Raw genomic sequence first — 12,442 nt, forward strand, 5'->3', positions numbered from 1 at the left:
TGGGTGCCCCCTTGCCGGCCAAGGCAACAGCGGTAGGGTGCTTGCCTTGCACGCAGCCAACATGACCGACCCGAGTTCGATTCCTCCGCCCCTCTCAGAAAGTCCGGCAAGCTACTGAGAGAATCTCGCCCACACGGCAAAGCTTGGCAAGCCACCCGTGATGTATTCGATATGCCAAACACAGTAACAACAAAATGTCCAATGGAGACGTTACTGGGCCTGCTCAAGCAAATCGATGAACAACGGGAGGGCCTTTACTTTTTTTATGCAAGAGTGAGTACTGAAGCTGGAAATCTGGGTGGAGGTCAGGTTGACTTTTCCTTTCCTAAAAAGAACAAACCCTTGCTCCTACCAGAGGTTACAGCTTCCTGAAAACTCAAGTGTTTCTATTGTAGGGGGCGATAATAGGTCACATCACCATAAGAGATTCCCTAGGTGATTTGTGAATGTTGCAGGTCCCCTTCTTCCTATTCTCTCAGCAAGTGATGCAGGTAGCTTAGGTAATGGAATTAAGGCGGTAAACTTGAGAAAAGAGAACTTCTATCTCTCTGCTCAACTGTCTTCATTACCGAGCAAAGTTGCTGTGGTAAGTTAGGACCAATCAAGTCTGCCATGAGCACCAATGCACCATGGACACTAGTGTCTCACCAACCTCACAGAGCAGCTCTCAGATGGCTCCTAAAGTCCACTTGATGGATAAGGCATGAGAACTGGACCTTATAACCTGAGTTCTTGCATGACTCTATTTTTTATTTTGTTTAAGACACAGTCGCATCACTTTGATTAGGAAATAAGCAACTGTAGAAGGGGCCAACATGACAATTTGCAATATCTAAAACGACATCATTGACTGCACTTTTCAGATTGTTATCACTCTAAAAACTGAAGAAAAATCCAAGAAGGTGCCTATATAACTTCATTGTTTCAAATATGTTTCACCACAGTAAAGGGAGTCCCATTATCAGGAAGAGAAGGAGGCAGCAGTCTGAAGAAGAATCACTGCAGGTTCCACCAGTGCTCAGTGCTCAGCATTGTTGAACTCTCTGAGGGTCCAGCGCTTGTTCTCACTCAACTGCTTGGGTTTCTTGCACTCTTTTAACAGCCTGTCAGACCGTTTTCTAAAGATCTCACAGGTATTCAGGACATGCCAGCACTTCTCTGTTCTCTGCTCTTGCAGGTGAATGGCCGCCTCCAAATGCTTCCTCATGAGATGATGCAGTTCCTCTTTCTCAGCAATGTGTAGACAGAAGTCTAGTTTCTCTATCCTCAGTTTACAGATAATGGCACTGCAGTTGATCTGTAGGTGCTGGACACTGATGGAGTCTAGCTCAGACAGCCTTTAGCTGATGCTCCTAAAGAACATCTGCAGCAAAGCTAGGCAGCAGAGAAACACCTGGGAGTAGGTGGCACTCTTCTCTCACAGCACCATCTGCTCTTTCTGCTGACTCTTAGCATTCACAACTGTTGTTTCTCACCTAGAAGAAACTCTTCCAGTTGCTACATCTGTAGCTGGCTGTCTTCAGGATTTCACTGTCTAAATATGAACTGCAGTTACGGTAGCAGAGCAGAGTGAAGCATTTCTTCTTGAGCTGCTTCGCCACTTTTAGCAGAAAATGAGTTCTCACCCATGCAAAATACCAAGAGTGGCATGAATTCCAAAAGATTCACTTTCTCCAGCCTGAGCAGGGGAGGCCTCTCCTTTTAGGCCAGAGCAAGGAGTTGCTCTTTATAGGAAAAGGAAAGTCAACCCTAACCTCCACTCAGGTTTTTCCAGGAACGTCATCACCTTCCTTTGTAGAAAATAATTTCAGGAGGAGACAAATAGTATATTGAAGTGGGTTTGAGTTAGAGAAATTTATTTAGTGATATAAGAGAGGGGAGCCTGGGTAGTACCTCAATTTCAAGAAAGAATGTGGGCTTCTCCAGAGGGGAATATGTTGAGTACACATCCCTGCTGCGGGGTGAGGAGATTCTTCAGGGTGGGAAATGCACATGTCTCCTTTACAAAGTTGGTTTTATAATGGGACTGTTCCCAGACTGTTGCCATCTGGGTAAGAGTCTGTTCAGGCTTTGGTAAGGAGTGGAGTCTAGAATTCTTTCTGGTCTTTTTTTTTCCCCCCTTGATCTTGATGTTCTCATGAAGACCTTGAAAATCTTTTGAAGTTTCTCCTTTTCTGGAAGGGTGGAAAGGTCCACTCTTCTCTTGATGGTGCCTCATTTCCTCCATCTCTAAAAGTTCAGTATTTGCATCACAAAGGGATGTGTGCTCACTCTTTTGGATCTCTTCAGAAATGGAAACTAGTTAATTTCTCCTTAGCTTTATTATTTTCTGAAAACTTCATTACAGACTTCCCTGGTATGCCTGTTGCAGTTTCCACATACGTGTTCCAATAAAGCTCAGGTTTAGCTTAACCGCTACCTTTGTGAAGCTGGCTGACCTTTGTCCCCACTCAATGTAGGTGCTTGTGGAAGATTTTTATTAATTTCTCCCCCTTACCTCCTGACACACCTTTTCGGTGGATTGAGGTGAGTCAAGATTCAAGAGGGGAGACACAGGCACTGTCTGGTAAGGCTACCCATGCCTCAACTCACCATAGCAGTACAGAAAAACAATCAGAGCAGAGGGAGAGACACAGAGAGACACAGAGACAGAGAGAATCACCATTTTATTTTAAGATGATGTCTTGGGGGTTCCCAGTGAGATAATACATTGGGTAAGGTGTTTGCTTACCATACAACCAACCCCCTATACCACATAATATGATCCCCCAAAGCACTACAAGGAATAATCCCTGAGCACAGAGTCAAGAGTAAACCCTGAGTGCTGGGGCGATAGTACAGTTGGTAGAGTGTTGGTCTTGCATGCGACCATCCTGGGTTTGATCCTCAACATCCCATATGGTCCCCCAAGCACCACCAGGAGATAATTCCTGAATGCAGAGCTAGGAGTAATCCATGAGCATTGCTGAGTGTGACCCAAAAAGAAAAAAAAAAGTAAACCCTGATAGATAGATGTTCTCCCCACCTCAAATAAAACTGTTCTGAGGAAAAATGAAGAAAACAAGTTAGTTGTGTTTTTTGTTTTGTTTTGTTTTTTTATTTTTGGATTTTTGGGTCATAGCCTATTTTGGACAAACTGGCAGGCTACCGAATGTAGCCTGCCCACATGGCAGAGTCTGGCAAACTCCCCGTGGTGTAGCCAATATGCCAAATACCAGTAACAATGATGGGTCTCATTCTCCTAAAGAGCCTTGAATATAATCTCAGGGCTAGGATGAAGGAGATGTTACTGGAGCCTGCTTGAGGCAATCGACGAATAACAGGATGATTTGTGATTTGTGATTTGTGGGTCATAGCCAGTGATATTCAGGGGTTCCTCCTGGCTCTGCACTCAGGAATTAATCCTGGTAGTGCTCAGGAGACCATATGGGATGCCGGGGATTGAACCCGGGTTGGCCATGTGCAAAGCAAATGCCGAACCTGCTGTACAATTGCTCGTGCCCCAGGAATTGGTTTTTGTTGGGTGGACAGAGTAATGCCAGGTAGTGATTGGGCCCTGTCTGCCACCCACACTCTTTAAGAGAGACTGCACAAGTATACCAAGCCGTTGGCTACCATCCTATAAAAGATCTTGTCAGGTTTATCTGAGGGCATCTTAGCTTCTCTGCTTGTAAATAGGACCAGGCCAGACCCACTAGTCACTTCTAGTTAAGGAGTGAGGTAGAAACCGGTTCAACCAGAACTCCTTTACATGATATACTCTATATTACTACACCCTAAGTTGTATAGCAACTCTAAAGATAGATATTCATCTTTTGCCAGAGAGAACCAATGGTCTTACTCAGGGCGATCCCAAACATACCTGTTGTTATCTCACTGTTACCCACAGCCCTTCAGCTATAACCCCTGAACTTGGGCAATTTTTCCATTTCCTGTCCCACCCCATCCCCACTTATCATTCAAAATTGTTGAATATGAGGGAACTTGTGTGTTACATATCTGCACTCACAATTCATAGGGAAACAACACTCTACACTGTAAAAAATACAGGGGAAATAGGACGAGATAAAATAGGTGGAAGATTCCTCAAGTACCATGGCATCACATGGTAGGAATAACTAAGCATAGAGAGAGTGTGAACGTAGCCAGATTCCTCATCCCCATCCCAGGACACGGCGCCAGGGGGCCAGGTGGTGGGTGTGACCCCCGCCTACTGGAATTTGGAGGATCTGGGTGGAAGATGCTCGACTCCAATTCGAGTAGGCTTGGAGGTCTCGGCCCCGGAACCCGCGTGGCTTTGTCCCTCTGCCAGTACCTTCAGGTGTGCGGAGAGTGGTCTCAGCATGGCGCCGTGTAATCCCATCAGCGGCCAAGACTCAGAGACTATAAAATCCAGATCCCGGACGAGAGCAGTGCAGTCTCTGCCCCCGCGCCTCGGTGTTCCTTCCCGGAGTCCCTTGGAGGGGAGCGGGTTGAGCTTTCCTCCCCGCCCCGGCCAGGGCTACGGCAGCCGGAGACCTCCAGGACCAGCCACCACCATGCTGAGACGGCCACGCGACATCTTATTATCTCATTCCTACTTTGGACAAACTTGCAGGCTGTCGAATGTAGCCTGCCCACAGGGCAGAGTCTGGCAAACTCCCCGTGGCCTACCAAATATGCCAAATACCAGTAACAATGATGGGTCTCATTCTCCTAAAGAGCCCTGAATATAATCTCAGGGCTAGGATGAAAGAGACGTTACTGGGGCCTGCTCGAGGCAATCGACGATTAACAGGATGATGAAATGAAATGATGAAATCCCAGGACAATAAAAGACAAGTGGCTTCTTGTAGCCAAAATAATTTTTCTAGGTGTTAATTTGCAGTGGTATGGAGAGTGAGTAGGGCATCTCTGGCTCTGCGTTCAGGAATGGGGCTTGGAGGACCATATGGGATGCTGGAGATCAAATCTGGGTCGGGAACTTGTTTAAAGAGTAAGTTGCTGAGTTTTGTCATGTGAATTCCATTTACATAGTGGTTTACTGTCTTCTCAAAGTCTCACAAAAGTGGCCTCACAAAAGTAACAAATTATTCTGTGCAGCCTGAATAGTCTTTCATAGGTCATTATTAGAACAGGTCTGTTGTCAATACCACGCCTGATTGGGAGCAGCTCTCAGAATCATTAAGTTTCTCTTGTCAGGGGAAGCTTTTTAACTGCTTCCTGCTGTCCTGTCATTTTGTGCTAACCCCAAACAGCAGTGTTAAATTGATGTCATCTTTCCAATTTCTTCCCAGAAGCATTTTCTTTCCTGGTTAACAATGGAAACAAGTGTACAATAATAGGGAGCAGGGAGAGAAGATTGGTAAAAAGCTTGCTTTGAAAACCCCTATCTGGAATAAAAGCATTTATGTACCTGCAGGTCCCTATCCTTAGGGACAATCCAAAGGAAAAAAAACTGAATCTCATTTAGGTAGCAAGATAAATAAATAAAAATAGAGAAATAAAATAAAAGAAAGCCCTGAACCACGAAGAAACCCATTGCCTTCAGTTAAGAACAGGTTTGATTTGAGACTAGTAGAGAATGGCTGCCAAACATAAATCTGAAAAGAATATCATCCTTTTTACTGGATATGGCTTTGATTATACAAGAATATGTTCACATATGTTTGAGAATTAATAATAAATACCAAAAATGATGATTAAATCATGAACACAACAATTACACTGATTGTTGTCATTGAGTCATTGTTAAAATGACAAAACTTTTATATCATAGTAGGAATTACATCTGAGGGCTCACACATGGCTTGCAGTTCCTATTCAGAGACCCTCTGCCCTGAACTTTAAGTTATCGTGCTCACATGGCCAATTCAAATAATTTATAATCAACAGCAAAGTTAGAAAGTAAACTAGGCTTGTTCTGGGCATACACATGGACAAAAGATTTCTCTGTAGCCCGCCACCTCTGGCATCATATAAAAAATTGACTCAGGTTTTTTACAAATGCTAGATTTATGAGTTTTAAAACTTAAATTATGCATCTGCCCCAAAGCAGGGATTGACATTTATATTTAGCAGCTTAAATGAAGACTCCTATTTCATAAAATTCCTAATTAAATGGGAAGACATTCTAAATTCTTGATCTTTGTTAATCATATCTGAGAGAAGCTTGGATGGAAGTTTACATCATGATTTCATTAGGGCATTCATACAGTTCCCCTGATGGCAACATAATCTAATTTTAGCAAATTTTAATTGCAAGAACAGGGAGGACTTATGTCGATTGGACTTTAGTTTTAGCTGTTCTGGCTCCTGGAAGCAGCACCACTATCCTCTCCTCTTCAGACCTTCCGTCTAGCTCTGCACAGCCCACCAGTTTAAGACCCGGTGCAAATTGTAGAAATGACAACCTATGTGGTATATGTGTGAATAATAAAAGGCATAAATGAGGCCAACAAACTACTAAATAAAACATGTTCTGATACTCTACTGACAAATATAAATTTCTAGCAACTTCAAGGCCAGGTTCATATTTCATGTCCATGGCATCAGAGTTCTTCTCTGGGAATGTGAGAATGTAGAAGAGGTCGAAAACCTGACACCTGGGTTTCTGCCCTAGTCGACACTCTTTCTGTTAGAATCCCCGACTTTCTCATGCAGCCAAAGGTCTCCATGCTTATGTGAGCTCCTCATCCCATATAGTTAACACAGTCCTTTCCACCTGGCCACTCCCAGTATACCCTATGAATGCACCCATTGGTGGCCTGACCTTCTCCTTAGGACCCTGGCTGAGGTCATGAGAGTGAAAGAGAATTTCAGAATTCCAAATAGTATAATGTGAAACGAAGCAAACTAAATGCTGGAGTGACCCCCTAAGGATTAAGCCCTATAGTATTTCCTCTAGTACTTTCTTCCTAAGTCATCTCTCCTAGTCCTGTGATTTTGTTGCCTTCCTTCATTCACTAATTCAGAAATATATTGCTAGGTACTGGAATTAAAATCCCAGTATCATAGAACATATTTCTGTATGGGGAGTAAGATGTGGCAGGACTTTTGTTTGGTAGGTTGGTTTTGGGGTTTTTTGTTTGTTTCTTGGGCTGACAGAGTTTATCCCTGGCTCTGTGTGCAGGGATCACTGCTGGAGAGGTTCAGGAGACCATATCCGGTTCTTGGGATCAAATCTGGGATGCGCATGGCAGGAGCCCAACCTCTGTCCTATTGCTCTGGTCCCAAGATGTGGCATGATTCTAAATTTTCTATTTCTCCATCTAGTGTAAAGTGAGATCACTATCTACTCTTTTGTACTTGGGTGGATCATAGACCCAAATGAAGCAGTGCTGTGTGTGTCTGCCAGGATAGATCATTAAAGACTATTGGTCACTGGAAATACTCACTTCTGGAGCCTGACATGGGCACAAAATAAATAGACTAAGTGAACTGGGGGGGGGGGGTGCTTGCCTGGCATGTGGCAGACCGAGGTTCAATGGTCAGCACCCCATATGGTCCTTCTAACACTGTCAGGAATGATTCTTGAGCACAGAAGCAGAAGTAATCCCTGAACACAGGTAGGTGTGGCCCCAAAACAAAAGCACAAAAAGAGGTAAAGGTAAAGGTAAAGGCCCTCCCGTTGATCGTCGATTTGCTCGAGCGGGCCCAGTAACGTCTCCATTGGAGACTTTGTTGTTACTGTGTCTGGCATATCGAATACTCTCGGTAGCTTGCCGGGCTCTCCGAGAGGGGCGGAGGAATCGAATTCGGGTCGGCCATGTTGGCCGCTTGTAAGGCGAACGCCCTACCCGCTGTGCTATCGCTCCAACATACTGCCCACAGCTCAGAGAGATATCACAGCAGGTAAAGCATTCACCTTAAATATGGTTGATCCACATTTGATCCCATGACTCCAAATATGATTCCCTTAGCACCACGAGGAGTGACCCCTGAACACAGAGTCAGGTGTAAGCACGAGCACCTAGGTGTAACCTACAACTCCCAATCCCGAAACAGGGTGGTGAAGTCATTTTGGAAGTGGATATTCTAGCCTCAGGCATTTAGGTCACTTCCTGATGCTGTCCTTGATAACAAGCAACAGAGAGGATATGTCCTTACTGTGCCCTTTTACAATTGTGATCTACAGAATCTGTGAGCAGAAGAGAATAGTTATTGTCTATTCCATTAAGTGCTCGGGCAGGATGAATAATGACTTCTAAATTTATGTCTCCAAACTAAATCTGAGTTCTAGGCCTTTATGTGTCAAACTGTCTTTTAAAACTCCATTTGAATATCTAAATGAGTAGCTCAAAATGTCCATCCACTTCTAAAATGAAAACCTTGATTTCCACAATTATCTTCTAAAAACAAAACAACACAAATTGCTCATCTTCTCAATCTTATTAACTTAAGTTACAACTTTCATTCCAAGTGCTAAAGACAGTGTCCTCCTGGATTCTTTTCTCATCACTTCTCACATCTCTTATATTAGAAAATTCTGGTGTTTTGATGTTAAATATGTGATTCTAACCTGTCTATTTCTCCTCAACCCTATAACTAAAATGATAGCCTTAACGACTCTTCTCTCTGATAAGGAAATAACCTTCCAACACACAGTTTCTCACCTCCAAACGTCGTCCTTCTGTTTTTTGAAAGGTCAGGAAGCGCTTTCAAAAAAACAAAAATCAAAATTTTCAGCTCAGAATAATGGTGCGAGTGAGAAACACATCAGTGTTTCTCAACTACACCATCCACTATAATTTTCTTTAAAGTAGAATATCACAGATGAACTTAGAATTAAATGTAAAATTAACATGTCCATAAAAAGGAAAAGGCATGAAATTCACACACATATATGCACACTCACACATTCATACAGGAAGTGAGATGGCATCTCTGACATTGTGTTAGGTAGAGATAATTCTAGGAAAGATACATGTTCCAGCATGAGAAATTTCCCCTGAAAATCTATTTCCTTGAAGTCATAGATTGGGAGTGGTTTTAGACTCCTAAAATAACGTGGAAAAACCACCCTAATATTACCTCTGGTTTCAGCTCTTCACTGAAGCAGGCTTAGGGAGGTGGGTAACACAAAAACATCCCTGAGATCAAGAGCTGAGTCAAGACATGACACCAAAAGGTGAGTCAAACCGCAGTAAGAGTTGCAACACCACCACAGCTCTGGTTCAGAATTGTAGGAGTAGAGGACACAGTGGAAGCACCGAAAAGCCATTAAACAGGGAATACTACATCACCAAACAACAGAGCAAGTAGCACAGTGGAAGCGTGCTGGGCCCATACACACCAAGCAAGAAGGCATGCCTTGGAAGGGATTGTCCATTTAAGATAAGCCTAGATACCAAATACAACACCTTTCTTAAATTATATGAAATAATAAAGTGCTGATATTCTAAAAAATAAAAATAAGAACAGAAATTCATTCTTAGAGACATGTGTATCAGTTAGCTATTGCTGTGTAACAAATCACCTCAAAACTCATGAACTTTAAAAGATTAAAAAATATATACTACAAGTGTTTTAATAGTGGGCCTAAGCAGATGCTAGAGAGACATTGCAGTGGGTAGGGGACTTGCATTGCCTATGCCCAATCTGGGTTTGTTATCTGGCATCTCATATTGTCACCTGAGCATAGTCCAGAGTTATTGCTTAGTGTACAGCCTGGAGTAACCCCTAAACCTTTGCAGATGTGATACCCAAATATATCGCTCCAGCCCATATATATACATATATATGTATACATATATATATATATACTCACACACATATACATATCACTGTGACTGTCACTGTCCTCCCGTTGTTCATCGATTTGCTCGAGCAGACCCAGTAACATCTCCGCTGTGACAATTGTTACTGTGTTTGGCATATCGAATACGTCATGGGAAGCTTGCCAGGCTTGCCGTGTGGGAGAGATACTCTTGGTAGCTTGCCGGGCTCTCTCAGAGGGGCGGAGGAATCAAACTCGGGTCAGCCATGTTGGCTGCGTGCAAGGCAAATGCCCTACCCACTGTGCTATCGCTCCAGCCCACACATATATACATGCTATACGGTCACAGTCCTGCCGTTGTTCATCGATTTGCTCGAGCGGGCCCAGTAACGTCACCATTGTGAGACTTGTTGTTACTGTGTTTGGCGTATCAAGTACATCACGAGTAGCTTGCCAGGCTCTGCTGTGCGGGCGGGATACTCTTGGTAGCTTGCCGGGCTCTCTCAGAGGGGCGGAGGAATCAAACTCGGGTTGACCATGTTGGCTGTGTGCAAGGCAAATGCCCTAATCACAGTAACAAAAAAGTCTCCAATAGAGACATTACTGGGCCCGCTCGAGCAGATCGATGAACAACGGGAGGACCGTGACCCGTGATTTGGGCTTGTGCCACATGCTATACAATGTAAAATAATATAATATATATTATATATATATGTATATTCGGAGAGCCCGGCAAGCTACCGAGAGTATTCGATATGCCAGACACAGTAACAACAAAGTCTCCAATGGAGACGTTACTGGGCCCGCTCGAGCAAATCGACGATCAACGGGAGGGCCTTTACCTTTACCTATATGTATATATAGTCTGAGAGATAGTATAGCATTTGTCTTGCTAATGGCTGACCCAGGTTTGAATTCTGGCATCCCATATGGTTCCCCAAGCCCTGCCTGGATTAATCCCCTGAGTGTGAAGCCAGGGGTAAGCCCTGAGCACTGCTGATGTGGCCCAATATTGAAAAAAAATGTTTTTTAGTATTAGTGACATCATCTAATAGATATATCTATTAACACTCAAAAGAGAATAAGTATGTATAAAGAACAGTAATGGGTTAAACACATAGATCTATATAATATACTTGAAGGGCTTAGACAGTTGAAACCAAATTATTGAATTATTGGAGATTTTTTTTTTAATTTATAGGAGGATCCAAATCATCCTAAGTAAGAACAGTTAGTAGTTATGAAATAACCAGTTTGCAAGATGAGGGAACAAAAGTGTTATATTTAGTTTGAAAGCTCCAACTAGTGGGGTTTCCTCTGTATCATTTTAAGAAGGAAGTTGTAGACTCATGTGTCTATTAAGGGTCTATGTTATTTCTTTTACACACATGCACAAGCACACATTCATTCGTGTATACATGTAAAGAGAGAATTCTCTTCATTCAGCCTGAGAGGTTGGCTTTAGCGCTCAAGGGGTGGCTGCTGGTTCTGAAAACTTGATGCATTGGAAGCCTCTTCAACCTCAAGGGATTCTGGTAAAGCACCCAAGGTTGGAAGTTCAGGTGGCTGTGACACTGACAACTGTTGAGCGAATTAGAGCATTATTGAGAACTCAGGTGCCCTGAACAAGTTCAAGCAGAACAACCTCATTGTCCACAGAGAGGACAGACAACAGTAAGTGACGGAAGCAGAGGTTAGGAGAAACGAAACATGAAATAAATCATTCTGGCCTCTATCTGGTGACTGCTAGAGAGATATAAGGAAAGGGTTGGGATGAGTTTCTGACATTTGGGTGTGTTAGCTCACGAATCCAGAGTCTCTAAGACAAAATGTTGAACTAGTACTTCCTGGAAGAACTGGAAACTGATTAGGCCAAGAGGGCATTCAGATAATACGACAGACTGACCTGAAAGAAAACTAGCAATTCTTTACTTATACTAGTAGACCCAAATCTAAAGAGTTATTTGTGACTTTCTGGTCTACAGGATCCCTATATCCTAGTATTTAAGCTTCTGGGGGAGTTAGTACAGAAGAAGCTGACCTGTGTAACCAATGAATTTGCTTTTAGACATGGCATGAGATTTTTGCAATTGAGTCATAAAATGCAAAAATGCATCACAGCTTTTTAGCTGCTATTTTTGATCACTTATTCAATGGCCCGCTAGCAGGCTTAGTGGTAAGGAAACTAAAGCTCTCCTGGAGAGAGATCTAAGGAGTGGAGAAGTTATTATCCTGATACCAACCTGGTGAGAATCATCTTGAAAGCAGATTCTCCAGCTTCAGTCAAACTTTCAGCTGGTGGTAGCCTCTGCCCACATCTTGACATCAACCTCACTGGAAACCAAAACACTGGGGGATGGAGTGATAGCATACCAGGTAGGGTATTTGCCTTGGACTAGACTGACCCAGGTTCGATTCCCAGCATCCCATATGGTCCCCTGAGCACCATCGAAATTAATTTCTGAGTGCATGAGCCAGGAGTAACTCCTATGCATTGCTGTGTGTGACCCAAAAAGAAAAACAAATCACTGAGCCACCCCATTAAGCTGTACCCAGATTTTTAAACCTAACATTCCAGTTATATTAAAATGAAATGGGATCATAAATGTTGACTATTTCTTTGTAAGCCTTACCTGTAGCAGTGTTTCTCAAAGTGTGATATCTACTGAGGACGCAGGGTGAAAAGTGGGGACTGAGTACTAGAATGATAATAGCCTAGGTGCAATTGGGATGAGGCATTTTCTG

Source organism: Sorex fumeus, unplaced genomic scaffold, assembly GCF_029834395.1.
Source record: "Sorex fumeus unplaced genomic scaffold, SorFum_2.1 ptg000044l, whole genome shotgun sequence".
Lineage (NCBI taxonomy): Eukaryota > Metazoa > Chordata > Mammalia > Eulipotyphla > Soricidae > Sorex > Sorex fumeus.